Genomic DNA, 23,929 nt, shown 5'->3' with positions numbered 1-23,929 from the left:
ACGGTAAACATGCTTAGGGGCTGCTGGGAGGGCAGTGGTGGTATGGGGGTGGCGGCTGTACCTGTAGCTGGGGTGGTTCCAGAGGTGTCAGCCACCACCAGGGAGCTTCCATCAGAGGAGGAATCCGTGTAAGAATTGTCCCCTTCTGTCTCCGCCTTGGTGCTCCCCTCACCCTCCATCCCACTGGTGCCCTCACCGTTGGTAGATTCAGCCTCCTGGGCCCTGTGGGATGCCGCTCCATCCGTCGCAGGTGCTTTAGCTCCTCCACCAGATGATACTAATGCACATCAGGACAGGGTGACAAAACAAAAAGTGTGGGGGAGAGACAAAGGATACACTTGGTCAATGGCACAAACAACACCACAGTTGGCGTACACGACACACACACTCACAGGGAACAGCCCACATACTATGCAATGCACTACCAGTCACAATGCTAGTCACCAGCCCATGGATAGGGACACCGAAAGCCACATGCAGCATACCTGAGACCCACAGACCCCTGCCCAGTAGTGGATGCCTATTAGCTTGGTTGGAGGTATTTTACATCAGAACCCTGCCCAACATGGGAGCTACTCTGCAATGTCAGGCCTTGCCTGGGCGCACAGACGCATATCCCCCACTCGGCTACCACCCCACCATGCGCAAGTTGTATATTGGGGCACTGTACTCACCCCCTTGTTGCTGCTGTGATGCCCCCAAGCGCCCATCCAGCTCTGGATAGGCCACCTCCAGTATGTGGGCCATCAGGGGGTCAGGGTTCGACGGGCAGCCCTTCCTTGTTAGGAGGCCATCCCCAGCTGGCCCTTCCGCCGTCTTCCATGCCCAGCGTCTCAGGTCCTCCGACCATTGGCGACAGTGGGTGCTCCGCTTGCCGTAGACCCCCAGGGTCCGCACGTCCTTGGCGATGGCATGCCATATTCCCTTTTTTTGATGGTGCTAGTATGACCGTCCTGCCTGTTACACTCATGGCCCACCATGCCCCTTCCCATTCCCATTAGCACAGACATGGCCCCCATACATGCAACACGCTGCCCAGGGCCCACCCACCAACCCCCCCCCCCACATGAGGCCTTCGCACACAGTACTCCATGCATTCACGCCCCATGCATCTCACTCACGGTGTACTCACCTGGTGGTCCGGAGGCTCCTACAGCATTCATTACTGGGGTAGGACCCCATCCACCAGTCTCTCCAACTCTGCCGAGTTGGAGGCAGGGGACCTTTCCCCAGTGACACGAGCCATGGTCAGTTCCAGACACATGTCACAGCAGCACATGCAGTGTAGGTCCTCTCCTGTTGAAGGTCAGGTAGCAAGTGAGTGAACAGATAGAAAATGGCAGTCACTTCCGCGGCGGTGCATACCGTCACCGCCGGCATACATCACCATCGGTAACTGTAACCCATAGGGCGCAATGTTAACCAATGAGGAGTTGCACAGCGGTTTTTGACCGCCTCCCGCAACGGCGCACGTCAGCGGAATTACCTCATTTCCACCTAGCCCTCCAAACAAGCCAGGTGGACGCCATTTTGGGGGGGGCAGGCCATGGCTCCTAACTGCGTCACATAACAAATATACACCATTTGGACCTCTCCAACAAAATACTGTTACAATTACGACATGCATTGAAGTGTAGTGGTTGGAAATAAGAGAGATACTAAACAGCTGCTCACCATTTTGCCCTATAGATTCTAACCGCTGCGGATGAATAGAAGATGGAGACATCCCCTGTGTACAGACCCCAAGTGGACTTGGCAACAATGGAGGACAGGCACATTATCCTCACCTATAGACTGGACAGGGCCACAATCACAGAGCTGTGTGCCCAATTGGAGCCTGACCTGATATCTGATATCTGTCACCCCACCGGGATCCCCCCTCTTGTGCAAGTGCTATCAGTGCTCCATTTCCTGGCAACTGGCTCATTCCAAGTGACAGTGGGATTGGCAGCAGGAATGTCTCAGCCAATGTTCTCTAAAGTACTGTTCAGAGTGTTGTCTGCCCTGATTAAACACATGCACAGCTACATCGTTTTCTCCCAGGTGGAGGATTTGGCCACAGTGAAAGCTGATTTCTACGCAATGGGACATATCCCCAACATTACTGGGGCAATTGATGGCACACATATTGCATTTGTCCCTGCAGCCCATGGTGAAGTGAACAGGTGTTCAGAAATCGAAAGAGCTTTCACTCCATGAATATGCAGATGGTGTGCCTGGCGGACCAGTACATCTCCCACATCAATGCAAAATATCCTGGGTCTGTGCATGATGCCTTTATCCTGACCAATAACAGCATCCCATATGTGATGGCCCAACTCCAGAGGCACAGGATGTGGCTAATAGGTGAGCCCTGGTTCCCACCCAGTGGATGTTGGTGGATGGGTCTGGTGTGGGCCCTAAGGGTTGGTGTGTGGCTAACAGTTGTCCCTCGATATTTGCAGGTGACTCTGGTTACCTCAACCTCTCATGGCTACTGACCCTTGTGAGGAATGCCAGAACAAGGGCAGAGGAATGTTACAATGAGGCACATGGGCGAACAAGAAGAATTATGGAGAGGACCTTTGGCGTCCTGAAGGCCAGGTTTCGTTACCTTTATCTAACAGGTGGATCCCTGTACTACTCACCCAAAAAGGTGTGCCAGATCATCGTGGCATGCTGTACGTTGCACAACCTTGACTTACGTCGCCAGGTGCTTTTTCAACAGGAGGAGGAGGCTGGAGATGTGGACAGTGAAGATGAAGAGGAGAAGGATGAGGACAACAGAAGTGCAATAATTTGTCAATACTTCCAATGACACACAGGTAAGACAGTGTAACTTCACATTTAATTGACAGTTTTGTGTTTGACATCGTCACTAGCAGGCTGTTTTTCCCACTTCTATGGCCACTCACTGTACCCTTTGGCATCTCTATTTGCAGATATGTGTGCCCCACTATCGCTCCTGTTGTGTTGACTACAGCCAATCATTCCTATGTTTAAATCTCTGTACAGTTGATCTGCAATGTTTAAACCTTGTTGAACTAATACATACTTAAATCATTTGATATTAATGCATACTCCATACTAGGTTTTTTTCAAAGGGTTTTTATTTAAGTGCTAAGAGGTAGAAGGGTTGTGCAATGGGCTGGGGGGATGATGGAGGAAAGTCCAGGTTGGAGTCCAGTCTATTTGTATCACAGGTGCATTGTCCAAGAGGGCATAGTAAGGGAAGCAATGGCAGTTCAAGGTGGACAGGGTGACAGAGTGGGACACAAGGGTGACAATCAGGAGAGTCTTATTTCCTAGCGGGGGTCTTGGCAATAGTCTCTGGCTTCTGCCTGGATCACAGGGAATGTTTGCTGGGTGGTTCACCTTCTGCAGGGGGAGGGGTGCTGGTGGCCTGTTGGTCCTGTGGCAGGGCCTCCTGTCCACTAGCGGCAGCGGAGGTGGAGGGCTGTTCATTGGTTTGGCTAGTGGCAGAGGCCCGGTACGGTGCCACTGACTCCCTCATCATGTTGGCCATGTCTGCCAGCACCCCTGCAATGGAGACCAGGGTGGTGTTAATGTTCTTCAAGTCCTTCCTGATCCCCAGGTACTGTCCATCCTGCAGCCGCATGTTCTCCTACAACTTGTCCAGTATCTGGCCCATTGTCTCCTGGGAATGGTGGTATGCTCCCAGGATCACAGTGAGTGCCTTCTGGAGAGTCGCTTCCCTGGGCCTGTCCTCCCCCTGATGCACAGCAGTCCTCCCAGCTTCCCTGTTGTACTGAGCCTCTGTCCCCTGAATCGTGTGCCTACCGCCACTGACCCCAGGTCCCTGATCGTCCTGTGTTTGTGGGGTGGCCTGGGATCCCTGTAGTGGTGGACACACTGCTGATTGACGTGTCCTGGGGACAGAGGTATGGGCCCGCTGGGTGGGTGCTGTGGTGGTGTTTCCTGAGGGGGGAGGCTCTGTGGTGGTGTGAGAGTGTGCCTGGGTAACCGACTGTCCAGAGATCCCTGATGGGCCAGGTTGGTCATCCAGATCCAGGCGAGCAGAGCTGCTGTCATCACTGTGGGCTTCTTCTGGCAGGGAACTGGATGTTGCTGGCACATCTTCTCTGGTGACATTGGCTGGGGGACCTGTGGGGATGTAAATGCAGAATTATTGTTTCTGCGTGTCACATCATGTGCATGGGTGTGTTGCCTTCTATGGTTGTTGCCCTGGCAGATTTGCCTTTGAGTGAGTAGCTATTTGTTGGGCTAGGTGATTCTCTCCAGTCTGTGAGGGGTGCCCATGCATTGGTGTTGCATGCAAGGCTTGGTATTGAGATGAGTGGGTTGTGATGGTGGGGTATGTGGGAGGTGGTGAAGTGAGGTGAGTGAGGGTAAGGGTGGGAAGTTTGTGATGGCATGCAGGTAGGGGGGGGGGGGTGATAGTAATAGAGATTTGACTTACCAGAGTCTAGTCCTTCTCCTACTCCTGCCAGGCCCTCAGGATGCATGATTGCCAAGACTTGCTCCTCCCGTGTTGTTAGTTGTGGGGGAATAAGGGGGGTCCACCGCCAGTTCTCTGTACAGCTAGTTGGTGTCTTGTTGCTGTGGAACGTACCTTCCCCCATAGGTCATTCCACCTCTTCCTGATGTGGTCCCTTGTTCTGGGGTGCTGTCCCACGGCATTGACCCTGTCCACGATTCTCTGCCATAGCTCCATCTTCCTAGCAATGGATGTCTGCTGCACCTATGCTCCAAAAAACTGTGGCTCTACCCAGATGATTTCCTCCACCATGACCCTCAGCTCCTCCTCAAAGAACCCGAGGTGTTGTTGTGGTGCCATGGGTGTAGTGTGAGTGGTGTGGGTGAGGGTGTGTGGGGTGATGTGTTGGGGTGTGTGATGTAAATAGATGATGATGTTATGTGGCTCTGGTTGTGTGGGTGCTCTTGCTGTCTCTCTCTGGTATTAATTATTTCAGGTCGTAAAGGGTTGTGGGTAATGTGGGTGGGTGTTTTATAGTGGTGTGAGTGTGTGGGTGTGGTGTGTGTATGTGTGTCAGGTGTGTGTAGTTTGAAATGTCCAATGTGGTGTAGTTTTGTTTCAGTGTGTGTATTTTGAGTGTGGCGGTTTGTCCTGCCAATGGTTTACCACCACTGAATGTCCGCCGTGGTGATACGTGGGTCATAATGCTGTGGGCGTTGTTCTGTTGGTGTAACGGTGTGGGTTTTGCTACCGCCAGTTTATCACTGACCTTTGAGATAGCGGACTTGTGTGTGTGGCTGTATAGTGATGGATTGGTATGTGTGTGTCATTATATGCTTGGTGGTTATCCGCCGCGGTGCTGTTATGTTGGCGGCAACCGGCATGGCGGTAAGTGGGATTTTCCGCCAAAGTCTTAATGAGGGCCTAAATGAAGCAAGGCACATTTTGATGTAACCGTTGCTATTACACATTAAATCAGGCAAGAAAAGATACTCCAAGCTTAAACACCTAAAAATACTGAAAAAGGCTGGTTGGCATATGAAGCCAATTGGTCAGGCAATATGGTTGGTTCAAGGGGAACTGCTCAGTTTTTACTACTGTTGTGCATCCCAAAACAGTGAAACATCTCCGATGGCACTGTATGAGCCTAAGCTCACCTGCACAGTGGATGGAAGTGGTATGATTTGATATGGCTTTGGCCACAGCAAACTCTGACCCCGGGCCGTCAAAAAAGATCGGGCAGAAATCTTCAAAACCTATATGCCTAAAAACAACGTAAAAGGCTTGTTGACTGAAAAAACTAAGCAGTGAGCCCCCCTCAAAAAAACTATAGCTATTGCAGACGGAGCTGTAACTTACCTCCAAATTGTTTCCTGTACAGTTGAGCCGTCATATATAGATAACAATCATCAGGCTGCCAGCACACACCCAAGGCGGTGCAACCAATGTCGCACAGGAGTAGTGATCCACAAAGTATATTAAAGCTCATCTGGGAACCCTACTGCTAATAGCTTTCCATATGACGTGTGCTGAGAGTAATCAAAATAACAAAAATACTCAAGGGGAGCCATTTTGGATGAGGAAACTAAAAACAGGCCTAACCTAGGGAGATCAAAATTTAATTACAAATACAACCCTAAATTACCACCACACTATTAAAAATGTTGCAGCAGGGTGCTTCTGTAAGCATAAATGAAAAGCGATTATATCAAAACAGGGCACCAGCAGTATGCATATAGTAGATCTAAAATACAGTCAAACTGATTAAAGGACTAACAGAGGCCATTTTAATGGAAGAACCTGCGGGGCTAACTAATGCTCATGACATTTAGGCCCTCATTACGACCTTGGCAGGCGGCTTCAGCCATTTGGAGATCCCCGCTGGGCCGGCGGGGATCTCGGCCGCAACACAGGGGCCGGCTCCAAATGGAGCCGGTGGTGTTGCTGCTGTGCGACGGGTGCAGTTGCACCCATCGCGCTTTTCACTGTCTGCTATGCAGTGAAAAGCTGCACGAGGCCCTGTCAGGGGGCCCCGCGACTCCCCGTACCGCCGGCTGGCAGTAGGGGGACTCGTAATCCCCTGGGCAGCGCTGCTAGCAGCGCTGCCCTGGTGGATTACTACCACTGGGGCCATTGTGGCGGGAAACCAACGGCCCTGGCGGCGCGACCGCAGCGCTTCCGCCGCGGTCGTAATGACCTGTGAAGCACCGCCAGCCTGTTGGCAGTGCTTCCGTCATACCAGCCCTGGCTTTCTTGTGCCGCCAGGGTTGTAATGACCCCCTTAGATGGCAAAACTACTCACAAAAGTAAAGGCTTGTACTCGCCACTTAAATTGTCTTCAATCTATTACTGAAATACATGTTGCCGGTCATGGGAGCACACATTTTTTTCAGTTGGGTGGCTGAATGGTGTTCTGTAAGTTTGGTTTCAAGGGAGCGAGCTGTCTCCCCCACATTGCCCTGCTCACAGGGACACACTAAGAGATAAATAATATTCTTAGTTTTATAATTAGTAAAAGTCTTCAAGTGTAGTGAATGTTTCTGGAGTCTACAATGATGTGTTTCAATGGCAGAGTCACATGCCATACATTGTGTACATTTGTAGTTACCTATGACAGGAACATTCCCACCTATAGTTTTCTGTACAAAGGTGTTATTAGACTGCATACATGATCTAACAACATGATCATTAAGATTTTTATTCCGCATAAGTGCTAAAACCAGTCTTGGCAGCTGTTGACTCGGTTTGCTATCTGCATACAGAATGTGCCAATTTGCACATATAGTTTGACAAATGTTCTCATTCAAAGAAGAATGACGTGTGATGCATACCAATTTGGATTCAGTATTTCGTTGTCTTTCCTGTAAGAAGAAATCCCTTTCATAATGATGGGCTCTTTTATAAGCCTCCTGAATCAATCTATGTGGATAACCCCTGGTGGTAAATTCACCTTTCATCTTGACAGCTCTGTTACCATAGTCTTGTAAGTTGGAACAATTTCTATGCAATCAGAGAAAATGGCCAAATGGAATACTTTGGTTCTCTAGTCTTGGGTGGAAACTACTAAAGTGGAGCAGCGTATTTCTTGCTGTAGGTTTCACATAGAGATCCACTTTCAATTGGTTATCATTGACTTTGATTGAAATGTCTAAAAGCTCAACCTGGCTCTGACTGGCATGAGCTGTGAACTTATTGTGATTATCACATAAATTAATCCAGCTAAGGAATTCTTGTAACTGCTCAGTCTCACCAATCCATAGAAAAAATATATCATCAATATATCTGGCCCATGGGTCACAGACTCAAAAAATGGGGCAGCTTCATTGTAGATATATCTACGCTTGAATTTGGTCATGGAGATGTTGGCCAAGATTGGTCCAGATTCCTGGCTCGGGCTCACCTTGAAGTCCTCTTTGACCCTCAAGTCCAAAATGAACCCAGCTTTCCTGTGGCTTTTCCCTGCCACCCATGCCCTAACTTCAGCTGCAAAGAATTAAAGACAAAGCATAAACCTTTGATGTAAAATAGGAGAACATAATAGCTGTTGCTCAAATGTGAATTTTCCTTACAAAAACAGGACGGACCTCTGCCCCCTGGATTCAGCATAACTTCCAATCGATTAGGCGTCTGCTCACCTTGCTTTGTCACGCAAATGTGAATCCGTTCCACCGGGATCCCCTCCTTACAGTTGCAGCTGGGTCTGAGATACTGATCGGCTCCTATCTGGCTCGCCAAAATGTTGCTCTAATGTGAATTTGCCTTAAAAACAAATAAAAAAGACAAGAGGCGTTTGGCAAAACAGGAATAGTTGGTTTAATTTAACACTACGGCAGAGAGAACAGTTAGAGAAGCGGGGTCTGAGGACTGTCTCAAAGTACACTCTACCTGAGAGGTTTTTTGAACATTTTTCTGGGCACCATAAAACAATTTCAGAGTTCCTTTTTTTGGGAAAAAATGTAGGCTGCTGTCTTGGAGTCGTAGATAAGGTCCTAAGAACAAATGCAGGTGGGCCTCGTCCTTGTGTGGACACAACAAGGGCCAGTGGGTAACTTGTCCAGATGTCCGGGCTGAGGGGCACATGATCACTGCATGTTACTGTGTGTGCTGTGTTCTGATGCGGCATCTGACTTTATGGTGTTTTGGAAATGCATGCAGCCCTCCGGCCATGTGTGTTTTATTGGGCCAATTTCCTTGGACCATTGTGGTGTCGCTGTGCCCAACTGTGGGGCTGATCTGAGATTCCTGTTTGCGTGCTTGTCTGCTAGCTACGTGCCACCCCACTTGTGACCTGTCAGTCAGTAACCTCAGGCCTAGGTCTCAGAGCCTGTCTGACCATGTAATTCTGAGTTGGGGTTGATGGAGAGTTCAGATGGGTGAATTTGATAATAGTGATGCAATTTTGATATTATATGTGAATGTAGCATTGTGCACATCAACATCGACTTTCTCAATATTAAAGTAACCATCTTGTGGCTGAACTGCACAATGTAATACCAGGACAACTTAGATCACACCCATCTTTCGTGCTTGACTGAATTGTAATCCTAAGCAGCGTTTAATTTCATTCTACCTCCTCTCATTTCATTACTGCACACAAGAGCACCTTGAAATGCATGAGATCATGATGTGTACTATTTAAACACTCATTTTTATATTTGATTTAATACACTATAATATTGCTACATGTATAATAAGAATCTAGGCCACATATAGAGTGCACATGACAACTGACATGCTTCTGTGTTCACTATCAGCATTGCTGTCAGGAAGGTAGGGGGCATGAATGTTTCTTTAGGTAGTGTTTAACTTCTAATATGTGCCTCTCACTGCACCAATATAATATGATATACTAAGGTGAAACAGTTCTGCATTTTAAATAAATATATTTGCAGGCACCATATCACATTCTGACATGTTTGTTTCACAGTTTAAACAACGAAAATGTTCATGGCTCGAATCCCACATGTACTCTTAGATCCCTCTATGTGAAAGGCACCTATATACAGATGCATATCTTTGACAAGCTTTGTCAGTTGCATTTATATAGCCCTTCCAAACCCTTACGTCAGGATTCTATACTATTTTTGCAACATATGATGCACTGTACTTGTGTAACTGTTCTCATGCCGCTAAGCAAATAAAACAAGCTACTGGAAATGTTTATGTTATAATGTCATGCACAGTTCTAATGTCCTATATACATTCTTTGCAAGACAAAGGGCCTGATTACAACTTTGGAGGAGGGTGTTAATCCATCCCAAATGTGAGGGATATATATACCACCAGCCGTATTACGAGTCCATTATATCCTATGGAACTCGTAATACGGCTGGTGGTATTTCCGTCACATTTTGGATGGATTAACACCCTCCTCCAAAGTTGTAATCAGGCCCAAAGTCTTTCAGGCATATCACTGCCTCTGTAAAGTGCCCTTTCATTGGTGCTTGTTAGGCAGGTTTTATGGCAATGGGAGTGTTAGAGGGCACCCCTGCTTTGTACTTGGGGATAGGGTAATAATTGATAATATCAGCTTTAAACTCTGCTGCTGCTTTCACATCTCTTTCATGCCCTCATTAAGTGTTGCTTAAGTGTAACATTAGGCGTCACTACTTAACTCTTTATAATGGAAATTATTACTCCATGCAGAAAAGTGGAAGAAGGTACTTGAATTGTACAGCTCCCTCAAATGTGCTTGCGTTGGGAGGCGAGACAAATGTTTTACAGTACCTGTCTCCCAGGTAATCTGGCTGCCGACAAGCCCAGCCCACGGAATGTGACTGAGCGGGGTGAGGGGTAGGGTTGGCTAAAGCCTGTTCAGCCCAATGGGTGTTGCGTGCCTGATCAAAACCATGGTTTCTAAGCTGCATACTTAGCTGTTAGTCTGTTACTAGACGAATCTCCACTTCCTCTTGACATAAATACCAGCTTGACCAATGAAACAGTTGGTTGTTTTTTCTGCATTACATCTTTTGCTCTTCTTTTCATTTGCTCTATTCTCAGTCGTCAAAATGCACAGGATCAGAGGGGGACAACATACAGGTACTTTTTTAAATAAAAAAAACAGTTCCTCTACTTGAGAAAAGAGAATCGTCCTTGGTCAGTTAATTCTGAGAGCTGAAACGCTTCAGCTGCAATGTAAGGCAGAGAGTTTCCTGTGCTGTGAAACAGACGAGGACATACAACTAAACAAGCCATCTTGTCAGTCTGCTTGCCTCAACGAAATGTAAATGTGTGTAACTGGTCAAGGTGCAAATGTAAAGGCTGCTATGAAGCGCGTATTGGCCTTTATTGATGGAATCACTTGAAGCTTCCTGAAGAAACAGGTTTCTTCTTGTTTTGGTGGTATTGCAAGGGAGGTACCAGCTGACTTGTGCAGTGTGTGCATTTAAACGACAGTTATAAACAAATTGCACTAGGTACAGTCTGGGTATTACTCAAATCTATATTTTGGAAGCACCTTTTTTGCGCTTTTTGTAGCACTCTTTCTTATTTTATAATGCAACTTTAGACAAATTGCTTTAAAACTTTCTAATGCGAGTTTAGAATAATAACTTAAATATTCACAATGCATTCTGTTACAGACCTCTTACCTCTTGATACTAAACATGCACAAGTCACTGTTCTCCACTCCAGGATTCAATTCTGATGCTCTCTGGTTACATACACGGACCTCTGCAGTGCATTAACTAACAAAGGTTTCATAAAGTATGATAGTGCATGTCCGAGTGATTAACTTAAATTGCATGTAGTTTCCCTTCTAAGGTAAATGTTAGAAATTGGGTCCCTAGCAGGCAGGGTATGCACCCTGTCCAAGTAGGGACCACAATCCTAGTCAAGGTAAGTCAGAGACACAACCTAAATTAACCTGTGCTCACCCTCCTATAGGGTGGCAAATAATAGTCAGGCTTAACTTAAGAGGCAATGTGTAAAGTATTTGTGCAACACTTAAATCACAGTAACACAGTGAAAACATCACAAAAAGAGTCCACACCAGTTTTAAAAAATTGAGAATATTTATCTGAATAAAACTAGACTAAAACAACACGATTTTAATAAGGAGAAGTAAAGATATGAAATTTTAAAGAATATTTGCAATTGTCAAGTTTAGAAACTTATTGCAGCAACCGCGCCTATCTGGTTGCCCTAGACCAGGGTAAATACAAAAGTTCAGGCAGACCTCTATGGAGCACAGGCTGGCTACAGGGACCAACTTTGTCCCGCTGAAACAGTACCTTGTGTGGAGGGTTGTGTCGATGCTGAAGATCTTTTGCAAGGACCAGAGAAGCAGGAGCGGCTTGCAGTGGTAACAGGGGACGGGGCGGCGCGCATGTGGGGGTGAAATTAACAAATAAAACCAAAATAAACGTACCTTAATCGTCACCGCTGCCGCCATCACGACTGTGATCGGCCTCTCCTCTTCTCTGCTGTCAGCCTGCAGGTACAGGCTCCCAGCCTGCCCTGCGGCCAATTCTGACAGCGTCAGGGTTGGCTGGGAGCACCCAGCCAGGGCACTCCCAGGCAGACTGGAAACCTGTGCATGCTCTCTTTAGCCCGGCAACTGTGTTGCTGGGCTGGAGAGAGCCTTCTGTGCATGTGTATTTAGCCAGCCCGAGAGCCGTCCAAACAAACATGCGCAGTGAGGGGGAGCACAGTCTGTGACCCGGCCCCTTTTACTAAAAACAATAGTAAATATAGTGGGGCGACACTTCTTCGCCCAAGCGGAGGAGCCATGCCTGCAGAGAAGGCGATGCGAAGGCTATGCATCGGTTGTAATCTGTGCAGTCGGGAAATGCATTGTCATCGAGCCGCACAGTCATTGATACAGTGTCCTCGAGATGTGGGGTAAAATCCTTTTTGATGTGGGGTAAAATCCTTTTTGATGTAGGTGATGGATGGGCCGTCATCGAGCCGCACAGCCTGCTATGCACCTGGGCCAGTGGTAATGCATCAATCTGGAGCTGTGCAGGCAGCAATGTAAAGTCCTCGCCCTCATCAGCGATGCGTCAGTGTCAAGAGATGCTGGGGTTTCTATCGGTGCAGCTGTGGTGATGTGTCAATGTTGAGAGTTGCAGCACAAGGGATCAAACTTCCAACTGGATTTGCACCACTTGGCAGGGCAGGATTCACAGGTGGCAGAGTCCAGGTACTATTGGGAAGATGCAGGCCGTCTTTGATGTCGCTGAGACTGCAGAACAGGAGGGCATCCAGCAAGTTCTTTGAGTCACTTGGTTCTGGGGATGTAGAGATTCAGGTCCAGTCATTTTCACTCCCCACCCAAGGAGACAGCAGGAGAGGTACAGCAAAACAGGAGTCCAGCAGCAGACTGGCAGTCCCTTCAGCAGCATAGCAGTCCTTCTTCCTGGCCTCAGGTCCACAAGTGTACTGGCTAGATAGGGTCAGGAATCCTGTTCCTGAACCCAATGGTGCCTCTGAAGTGGGGCGTGACTTCAAAGAGGGGCTCTAAGGTACCCACAGACCTTCCCTCTCCTGCCTTGGCTCCAGACACACTACTTTGGAGTATGCAGCTCTTTGGGGACTGGCATAGCTCTCTTCAGGTGCAAGTGTCGGCTCCTCTCTCCCATCTAGTTCAGGAAGGCCCATCAGTGGGTGATGGGCCATCAGGATGAGTAGCATTCCTCAGCTCCCTTTGTGTGTGACTGTCTATAGGGAATGCATAAAGCCCAGCTGCCACCCAACCCAGATGTCTATTAGAGGCAGCCAGCATGCACACAGGGCTTAGAGAGCATAAAAAGGCCAGCTTTCAAATAGTGACATTTTTAAAGTTATAATCATAAATCCAACTTCAACATCAAGAAAGATGTATTAATATGAATCCATAGATACTAAACGTGACTGCCCTACCTCTTCTCAATCAGGGATTACATTGAATAAAGTATTATGAAATCCCCAATGTTATCGTATGAGAGGAATAGGCCTCACAGTAGTGAAAAATGAATTTGGAGAATTTTTCACTGCCAGGTCATATAAAACTTAAACATACATGTCCTGCCTTCTAGTTGCATAGCACCCTGCCCTATGGGCTACCTAGGGCCTCCCTTAGAGGTGACTTATATGCAATAAAAGTGGAGTTTAAGGCATGGCAAGGGATGTTAAATGCCATGTCGACATGGCAGTAAAACTGCACATACAGGCTATGCAGTGGCAGGCCTGAGACATGTTTAAAGGGCTACTTTAGTGGGTGGTACAGTCAGTGCTGGAGGTGCTCCAGTAGCATTTAATCTACAGGCCCTGGGCACACACACACTGCACTTTACTAGGGATTTATAAGTAAAATAAATATTCCAGTTGTGGATACACTAATGTTACCATGTAGTTACACATGCACTTTAGCACTGGTTAGCAGTGGTAAAGTATCCAGGGTCTCATTTACAGACCCCTGGGCCACCGAGAAAGGGCAAAAATGTGATGTATCTACAAGATATGGCACACTTCTGTCCTCTCCCCCTGCGCTGGTGCACAAATTGCTGCCATGCACCAACACAGGCACCCTTGCATCATGGTGCAAGGGTGCCTGTGTTTTGGGATGATTGTTTTTGTGCAGGAATGTAGACCTTCCTGAACAAAAACAATCACAATAGGTGTTTTCCTCTTTCTATGTGTGCTTCAGAACGCAGCACACACAGAAAGAGGAAAACACAGGGAGAAATAAAGATATTTCTCCCCATTGTGTCACTCTTACGCCATCCCTGAGGTGGCGTAGGAATCTGACGCACTCCCAGACTTGTAAATATGGGAATGCATCAGATTAATTTAGGTTCAAACGGGTGTTGCATGGGAACACCCCAAGCAACACCCATGGAACGCCCCTTTCACACAGGGTTATGTGCGAAAGGGGTCCATATATACAAGACCATGAAAATCCATGCAAGGTGGCTTTGCGTGGCCTTATAAATATGGGTTGGCACACTGCACCACGTGAGCTTAAAAATATGATGGTCCAGCGGTGAAGTGTGCGACAAGGGCCTCGTAAATGAGGCCCTCAAAGTCTTAAAGGCAACAAAATTAGATCAGCAAACAAGTGAGGCAAAGGAGGCAAAATGTGTAGGGGAAGACCACCATAAGGCTGCCAGATCTTAAAGTTTTAATTTAGGAAATGCAAATGCAGGGATGAAAGACTGCTGGTCCTTGCAGGCCTTCATTCCCGTATTGGTAGGCATTTTTTTGGAGAGGGGAAATAAAATGCCTCCTGCCTAATTATTCTTTAATAGGTATCAGATTTTGTGACCACCCACAAATCTACATTTTGCAATTTAACTGATTAGAACCTCAAAGCAAAATGAAGTCAGGTTGCAATCGTGTCACTGTGCAAAACCACTGACTGTACTGCGGCATGGCTTTTTGCACATCAGGAGCAAAATGCTCCACAAACTTGTCACTAAAACTAGTAGGGTCATATTTACTCCAGTTTGCATTGGTGTTTGTGTAATGCAACGCAAAGTAACACTGTGCACAAGTGCATTTAAATGAGTAGACACTAACTTTTGGTTCATACTGCATCACACGATCATCCCCTGCAAAATTCTGTGTATTTGTTTACACATTCTTTAAACATGATAGAATTGGGGCCTGATTACAACGTACCCACTAATCCTGTTTGGAATTAGGGCTGCAGGTGTTTGCAGATTAAATATATATACAAGCCATTAACAAATTGCACCTAACATTGGTGTCCTTTCAATTCTTTGTAGGTAAAACATGGTGCAAAGTGCACAAAATGCTGGCATCACATCCCAGAGTGGGAGAAACATCTGTAGTTTGCACAGTACACTCAAACTGTAATATCTGCTCAGAATTTGATACACATTCGCTTATTACTGGCTCCCACCACAAATGGTAATTAGCTGGTGCAAAATATGCACAACTCGGTCACATTTGGTTTGGCAGTGTTTAACTTTTCCTCTTTTTTTAATGAAGGCAGGGATTCTTATTAATTAGGAGTTATCCTAATAAATTGTAATACTAAAAAAAGAATATTACACACTCATTCTAGAGATGACAGTGGTGCAAATGAGAAGTCTTTGCGCACATTGTCCACTTACAAACAACAGAGGGTCTGATTTACAAGAAATATCATAGAGTTACTTCCATAAATTTATCTCTACATTTTGCAATTCCTTTTGGAATTATCAAAAAGTTCTGGCCATACTCCTTGGTAGCACATTACTTAATTTTAGCCAGTGGTTGCAAGTGGGGGCACCGGCACTCTATTTTGGGGACTTGCACTTATTTTCTCCCATTAGATATTGACACAAACAAGAGAAAGAAAAACGCAAAAAGGGTAAAAAGTAGGAAACCTGGTGCCAAAGGAGAAGGTTAGAACCTACACAAGCAAGATAAGGTGACAGGGAGTGTCTGGTTTAGGATGGAATAGCCATGAGATTGATGCAAGACTACACAGCCTTGGTATTTGGTGTGTCATCGTTTAAAAGCACCAAAACACATTCTGCTACAAATTAAACATTGTGAAGCTGCAACTGTAGTAGCTTTGAAGAAGTACTCATGATCGGAAGGTGTAGCAAATACGTTCTGCTTTTTATAAACTCCCCACCCCCCTCAGAGTTTTGGCTTTTTGACTAATCGGTTTTGCGCTTTTACCCTGAGTGAGTCTCACCAACTGACTGTAAATAGACAGAGAGTGCTAATTGCCAGTGTCTGTCTTTTAAGATAAGGTCCACCGCTGTGCAGATAGGGAAAGAGGCTCTGGGCTGGTTGCAGTGGAACACATGAACGTGTGTCCACGGGTGCTGGTTGAGAATGTGAGACTACCGTCAAGCTTAGTCCGGTATCTGCGTACAGGTTGTCTGTTGCAAAAGGGATACTTTAAGGATTGGTGCTGAGCTGGTGTAGATGTAATGTGAGTGGGCATTCATAGGGTACACCTGTAGTAATTACTGAAAAGCTTGCATGCTAAATAATTTATGCATTTTGTGTAATCTGCGCCAAAGTACCATTTTGCTCTGCCTAGGCCAGGTACACATTACAAGTTAAAAATATACCTAAATACAGAAGCAAAGTTGATTTTGTGATACCCTTACTTACTCCTTACAGCACCTGGAGATTTATCATAATTCTTTGACTAAGCTTATAATTAGACGCCAGGCCTTTGTTCCTCCTTCTGGGACACGATAATTATTCTGAAGGCCAGCAGAAGGATTAAAGGCCTTCCCACATAATAGAGCCATTTAATAGTGCTTTGGTGGGTTCCTGGGAAAGGAAGGAGAGAATTATCGATCACACTACATTGGCTTGAGAAGGCTCACTCCAAGAGAAACAAATGGTGATAGTGTAATATCTATGTTTAACCAGTGTAAGGCTAGCTCTGTTACGTGCACATTAGCATGGTCTTTTATGTGGACTGTTACTAGGTCGTAAGGAATGTAGAAAAGACGTCTGGAGGAGAAAAGGCTGGACTGCGGTTGATGAGGTTGGATGAGACCTTCTGTAAGGAATAAACCTACATTTACACTTAAACTCTTGTGTCTGGATTTACTAAGCTGGCCACCTGTCATACTGGCAATGAGGATGGAAGATTTATCCATTGTGCTATGCACGCATATGGTTGTATCCTATCTTCATAGCCAGTGTGACAAGTAGCCGACTTAGTAAATCCAGAAACAAGTGATTAAAAAAATAAATGTAGGTTTATTCCTTACAGAAGGTCAAATCCAACCTCATCAACCATTGCCCAGTCTTTTCTCCTCCAGCCCTCTATTTTACCTTCACAATGACCTAGTAACATCAGGCTGCTGTGGCAGTTAGGGCCAGAATTTTTACTCTTAGAGAGGGTCTTTCAGCAGACCACTTCAAGTTGCCATGTTGGAATGTCCCAGAATGCTGAGCAGGAGTGTTGTGGTGAGGGGAGTGATTATATGTCACCTTAGGATTGGGCAGAGGTACCTACCTTGCAGAACCTTCCACCCCCACTCAAAACTCCTCCACAAGGGAGAGACTGATGAGAACTTTCTGGACCCAGGAGTGCCACCTCCCAAGTAATGGCCAGCTGGAAGGAGAAGCCACCTGACATGAATGCCAGTATAGTCTTAAGAACCTTTGCACTCTTGTTGGCAGCCAGGGAGTGGGAGTGTTTCTCCAGGGCCAGTGGCCAGTGGTGTAGGCCCCCTTAAGCTCTCTGAAGGCCAATAGAAGGATGACTGCATTGAGTGTACCCTGGAGGGTTCTCCAAGATCTTCTCTAGACAGGATCTGCAGATTGGTTACCTCCATCAAGAGGAGGGCCACTGACTCAGCTGATGACATAGAGGTGCACTGCAAGATGGTGAATGAGGTCTAGGAAGTGTGGCAGGGAGGGTACTCTGTTGGTGGACTGTAGAGGGACTGCTGAAGTGACCTCCAAGCAAAGGTAGGTGCCAGGAGATCAGACACAGGACAGGTCCAGCATCAGGAGGGGGACGGGAGGACGGCCCTGAGCTCTCCCTCATTGGAGGGGAGCCATGAAACCAAGCTCCAAAACGAAAAGTGAGATTTTGATGCCAGAAGGACTGAGAGTAAAATGACACCTGAACTATGCAAAACGGCCAAAAGGGGCCAGATAAATGGACTGGAGCAGTTTGGTCCCCTTGGTGGACTGGGTGGGAAATGAGGCATGTGCTTTCAGGAGCCACCATCTCCCTTGGGGGGCAACGCTGATGAAAAAGAGAATCCCAGAATAAGCACCATCACACTCTGCTGAGTAAATGCCCCTGTATCTTTGAGAACTGGAAGGCAGTCAGAAAGGTAAGCCTTTGCCTGCTGGGGGGACAAAAGAAGCACAGTATACATGCAGTATACCGCCAGCAGGTAAAGGAGCAGGGGAAGGAAAAGACAGGCATTGCATGAGATCACATTAGTTATTTTGGCAGTGAGAGCCAGCAGGACTAAGCAACTGGGAATGTGCTCCCCATGTGCACCCAGGAATGACCACATACCAGGTGCCCGTTGGAAGGGCAGTGTCACCTGGCATTAAAAATCAAAAAGTGGGAAAAATAATTTTACGTACTGCTGATACGCTAATTCAACCACTTCTCTGTTATCAAGACTGATGTCCTGAAATGTAGTTTGCACCAGAGTCCCAATGAAAAAAAAAGGATTATGGAAATTTCAGAGACTGTTACAATCTAAAGAAATTGTCAGGTATTGCACTAGCTCCTGATAGCACATAAAGTTCAAACGTCTCTGTACCATCTTCAGAGCTTGAGGGGAATTTGACCCAAAATAATATTTAGTCACTGGCTCTGAGCTACATTCTCGACCACATTCTAAGATCCAACAACAGAAATGTTCTAAATCTGGCTAAAATGCATCAAAGGTTCCATAATGGGTATTCAATCTGATTTATAACAGCTCTGTTTTGGAAATTTGTATGCCCAAATTTCAGTAAACAACCAAATCTAGCAACTTTTAGAAAACACCTGAAAACAAGCCTTGTCAAAGAAGAACTGCTAACAATTAATGAAACGTAGGGGTTCCCCTCCACCCTACACCACATCTTAAAAGGGGCAGACCCCCTCCCTGATGATCAAACCTAAACATCTGCCTTCCTAACTCCCCACAATTTGGATGTATGTACCAGATAAGACAAGACAAGATAAGCCTGATTTAGATCTTGGCCATAACAGTCCAGCGGTCGATTTTCCATCGGATTCCCCTTCCATTGATTTTTCGGTCCACCTGCCTGATTTAGATGTTAACGAGTCCATATATGAACTGCAGTCACTGCCAGGAATCACTCACTGCCTGAGCTGACGACACCATAAGCAAAAGCGACTGGGGGAGGGACTCCAGCCCCTTTCCCCACCAATCCAATCACAGTGTGCATTCCAGACAACGTAACATGGCAGTCAAGCAGCTACACCTGAGTTGGTGGATTGGGAGGGACATAAGCACAAAACGTACCTTTTTTTTACACTTTTCCCATTTCCTGTTGCCATGAATCGGATCATACAAGTACTACCTTTGCTGCTGCTGTACCAAGATGAAAATCAACCCAGTCATCGCTAGAAAAGGAGGCAAGTGACTGTTTTACCTGACATCCACGAAATTGCTGCTGTACATTAGCACTTGACTCAAGTACTTGTAACAAAGGTTTGCAACCAATACTACGGTGATGTGAAACGCATATGTCTGTAATGTTGTACTTAGAAAAATGTTTAAAAACACACCTCAAGAAATGTGTAGCACCCATCAATCTGGTACTCCCTGCCTTCATGGCAATGGACTCCTACACCAAAAGTCACAGCAATCCCAAATACAAATGTGTCCATAGAGGTGTGCGAAATAATGTCCCGTAATCTTCCATATCATATATAAACAGTATATCCAATAAGAACTACTCAAATCCGTGATTCTGTAGCAATTGCACTACAAAATGCTACAAGGGGGTGTACACAAAATGTATAACCAATCTTACCCCTAAACTGCAAACATTTCAGAGATCTATGAAGGTCACATGTACCCTTGGTGTGTGAAAATTATGACAAACCGTAGATGTCATTTAACACTATGGAATGCATATGTGCATATTATTGACACATCATGTCAAAATAAACATATATGCATGTTCCAGTCACAATAACAGAAACGCATATAATGTTTTTGTAAGTGTTGAGTAACATGTTGAATGCTTGCACTAAACTTATCATGTCAATCACAAATGTACAACACTAATGCATGCATTTTAAAAAATATCTCAAATATACAACCTATCCTTGTCACTATCAAAAACGAGAGTAAGTGCACACACATTAGCAGAAATAACATCATCAGTAAACAATTTGTAATAATAAAAAATAAGGCCAGGACAAAAGTATTCTCAAAATATTTTTTTATATAAATGAGATAACTATCTCATAACTTCATAAAATTATAATCTGAACAAAATACAGAAGATGGTCCAGGCTGTCATGTTCAGTCTGGGTTGCATGCCCATCACTTGCCTCCTAATTTCACTGCCTAGATTAAACCTCCTCTGGAAGGGACATCCATGGGAAAGACAGCAAGCACCTCAAGGATGTTCTGGGGGGGGCTTGGATTTTAGAGGGGTGGGTTTGGGAGGGGTGGGTTTAGATTTTGAAGGGGTGGGTTGAGATGTGGAAGGGGTGGGATGGGGTATGGAAGGGGGTATGAATAAGGTTGGGTGGGGTGGTCTTGAGTTTGGGAGGGGTGGTCTGAGATGAGGAAGGGGTCAGGCCCAGAGAAAACATGAGGTCCTCCTTTGGGAAAAAGGTAGAGATCTGGGAGGGAGTTAGGATTGGGAGGTAGAGTGAGTGGCAGTGGCTGTTGTGCGTATGTCTCATGATGGAGTGGGTGCCTGAGGGTCTGGTTTATGTGGTGTATGTTTTTCTTTGTGTCTTTTACTGGGTATCTGTTGTAAGTGTGGGTGTTTGGGTACAGTATGCATGTGTGTGGATGTGTCTGTTGTGGAGGTGCTGTTTGTGGTCGTGGTGCCTGTGGATGTGCTAGTGCATGTATGTATCATTGTGGGTGTTGTGGCTGCAGGTGCGGTGGTGGGGGCATGGGGCTGTCTATGTCATGGTGGGTATGGAGTCTGCAGGTGTGCTGGTGGTGTGTGTGGATGTCTGTGACATGGTGGGTGTGGTGTCTGTGGATATGCTTGTGGTTGTGGTGGTGGGGTGTGTGGCATCTTCAAGTGTGTGTGTGTCTGTCCTTCTTACCATCCGTGTGTACAAGAGGATGTGGTGCCTGTGTGTGTTTGAGTGGGCACGTGTAAAGATATGCATGTGCTCTGGATAGGGTTGGGTAGAGGGATTTTGGATGAGAAAGGGGTGGGAGCTGGGGCACAAGGTTGGGGTGAGTGGGTGGGAGGATACGGTCAATGAGGATGTCAGACCCTGGAATGGCTGCTGTAGGTCAGACAGGGCACCGTGAATGCCATCCAGGTAAGCTAGCATTGGGGTCTTCTGATCTCTAAGCCTCTGGATGGTATTAAGTAGTGCAGTCTGGCCTGCAGCAATCGTCTGCAAAAGATCAACGGCCTCCTCATTAAGCACAGCCTGGGAGACCAGGGCAGAGGGAGAGGTGCTTGCAGTGAAAGTGACACCAACCCTTTTAGGGGACTGTCTATGGCCAACTGGTGGGGAGCAAGAGGGAGATTGGAGATTGAAATGTGGGTGGCAGATGACGATGCAGTTTGGAGAGTCGCACTAGGGTCCGCCACCACTAGGGAGTGATCGTCAGTTGAGGCCTCTGAATAAGATGACAAGTCACTTGTGGCCTTCTTGCCAGTCCCCTCGTCCTTTGTGGCACTGTGTTGGTGGTGTCTGCATCAGGGCCACAGAGCCCAGCTCCTTTTCGTAGCCACTGTCACCTTTGCCTTGCCCAGATGATGCCGTAAAGACAGTTACAACAATTTGAGGTCATCTGTGTAAATGGAGTTGAACATGAACTTTGCCCACAAAACATTTGCCAAGTCTACATATCACACCAGCTTCAGGGTACTCAAACTTGGCTTCTTAATCATCAGTATCTCATGCATGTGGGAAGAATTCCACAGCCATGTACCCACAGTCTAGAAATTGCCCATGCTAGCTCCCATATAATGCATGCCTTTTGTCTCTTGTCTACTTTTATTTCCCTGAATGACATATGGCTTTGACTGTATTAGTACATGCATAGGTCTGGATGCATCCCTAAAACACTTCAGTATAGAGCAAAAACATTTCAGCATTTCCAGAAGAGACATGTTTTGGGCCTAATATTGACTTAAGATGGGATACTCTATGTGATGTAACCTTTCATCTGCCTTTTGAGTATTACTTTTCGCAACGTCATTGCTTTCTCATCTGCACATAACTGAAGACACATAACTCTCATTTGGGTACGTGCAACTCTATCACCAATATGAACACCTTCCTCTTTGTTTCATTCAATACAGTCTGGCATGCAAATGCATGTTAGTTGACACAGAGCGGCTTACATGCTTATTTAGGAAGGACTGAGGCTTCATGAAAATCTGCTACTGTCTACATGAGAGGATTTGAACTTTGCTATTAAATCATAATTCTAACATAATTCAGATAAGGAATGTAGCCATTGTACACGTGACCAGTCCTTTTGGCTGCAGATGTTCACAGTTTCATTGTACCACCTTAACAATGTAAAGTCTGAAACAACTGTTTCACAAGTGCTTACCATGTCATGTCACCAGTTAAAAGGGCCTGCATTACCTACTCACATCAATGATGGTGCATTACACCTGACCCAATCCTCAAATGGGGCATGTTTGGTACAAATGTCCCTAATAACACTGAGAAAATGCAGGTACTCATTTTTGTGCCATGCAGCCATGTGTCTGCTCTAAACAGTACTTGTTTTGTGATGAGGACTCTAGTGACACTTTTTACCACAAACCAATACACCAAACACAGCACCAGGCACCGTCTAAAAATATATATATACCTCCTGAAATTCTCCTGTGTGCTGGATGTGTGTCAACCGTCATGTTGATGCCAAACAACAATGCTGTAAACAAATAAGGTTTAACAACAAGACGATCTACATACAATAAGTCACCCCTTGATGCTGCTGTTGGGCCCTCAACTGCCCATCAAGCTACAGGTTGGGCACCGCAAGGATGCAGGCCATTAAGGAGTGTCAAGTTTTGGGGCACGCACTTGCCTCATTGGGAGGCATTACTAAGCTGGACTTCTGCTGACTTCCTGGTCCAGCATTGGTGGTCCTCCCACCTCTTCCTGCAATGTAAGCTGCACCGCTTAAAGACCCCAAGGGTCTGCACCTTCTTTGTGATGGCCTTTCATAAATCATGCTTCTGATGGGCGTAGACCTGCATGGATGAGAACAAATTACAACAAAAGAGGTTTTGAACGATTTTGTTTGTCTATAGTGCAAGGGCACAATATAGTTGCAGCTCTCGAAGGTTGCCCCTGAACAGTCAGTACAAATTATCCACAAATATCTCCTAAGAAACACACATTTTTAGTGATTTGCGGAGTAGCCTCAACATATCTTTTTTGCCTCATGTTACCAATATAGGACAAAAACACCATCTAAGCCAGGGATAAGAAACATTTTATGTAGTGAGACCCACTCCTGCTTATTCCAACTCATTGTTAGCTACTAAAGGCTAAACAACCCGTACATTATTTGCAGATAACCACACACGCAGCTAAATTTTCTTCATGCCTAACCTTCTAAGAGTCAGATATTATGCCTTGCTCTACATACAGTGACTAAATCACTATGGGAGGGTTGCCATGTGTCAGTGAAAGCATGGTTTTCGGTGATGTATGAACAAGTGTGTGTAGCAATGAGACATACTTGTATGGCTGATTGAGAGCCTGGGTCATTTTGACTGGCAACACAGGAAATACCTTGCACCATATGTGGCACCATGACATGTTTAAAACAGAAAGATACTCATATTCCAGTATTTAGATTGTACATTCACTTGACAGAACAGCACCGGACAACTCCATTACTTTAAAGATTCTACTTG

At 46.0% G+C, this 23,929-nt stretch overlaps 1 protein-coding gene across 6 annotated transcripts in view; it reads right to left on the bottom strand.

Moving 5' to 3' along the window:
- Positions 1-23,929, bottom strand: part of LOC138268696 (glutamate decarboxylase 1-like) — a 1,137,623-nt gene that overhangs the window by 779,462 nt on the left and 334,232 nt on the right. For 5 of the 6 annotated variants that reach the window (XM_069218676.1, XM_069218622.1, XM_069218640.1 and 2 more), the window contains exon 3: positions 8,074-8,197. The exons of the other annotated variant lie outside the window; for it this stretch is intronic. The gene's annotated coding sequence lies outside the window, so the exon portion shown is untranslated. The remainder of the gene's footprint in view (positions 1-8,073; positions 8,198-23,929) is intronic. 6 annotated transcript variants of the gene reach the window in all.

Source organism: Pleurodeles waltl, chromosome 2_1 (assembly GCF_031143425.1).
Source record: "Pleurodeles waltl isolate 20211129_DDA chromosome 2_1, aPleWal1.hap1.20221129, whole genome shotgun sequence".
Classification (NCBI taxonomy): domain Eukaryota; kingdom Metazoa; phylum Chordata; class Amphibia; order Caudata; family Salamandridae; genus Pleurodeles; species Pleurodeles waltl.
This window is presented reverse-complemented; position numbering and strand designations above follow the sequence as displayed.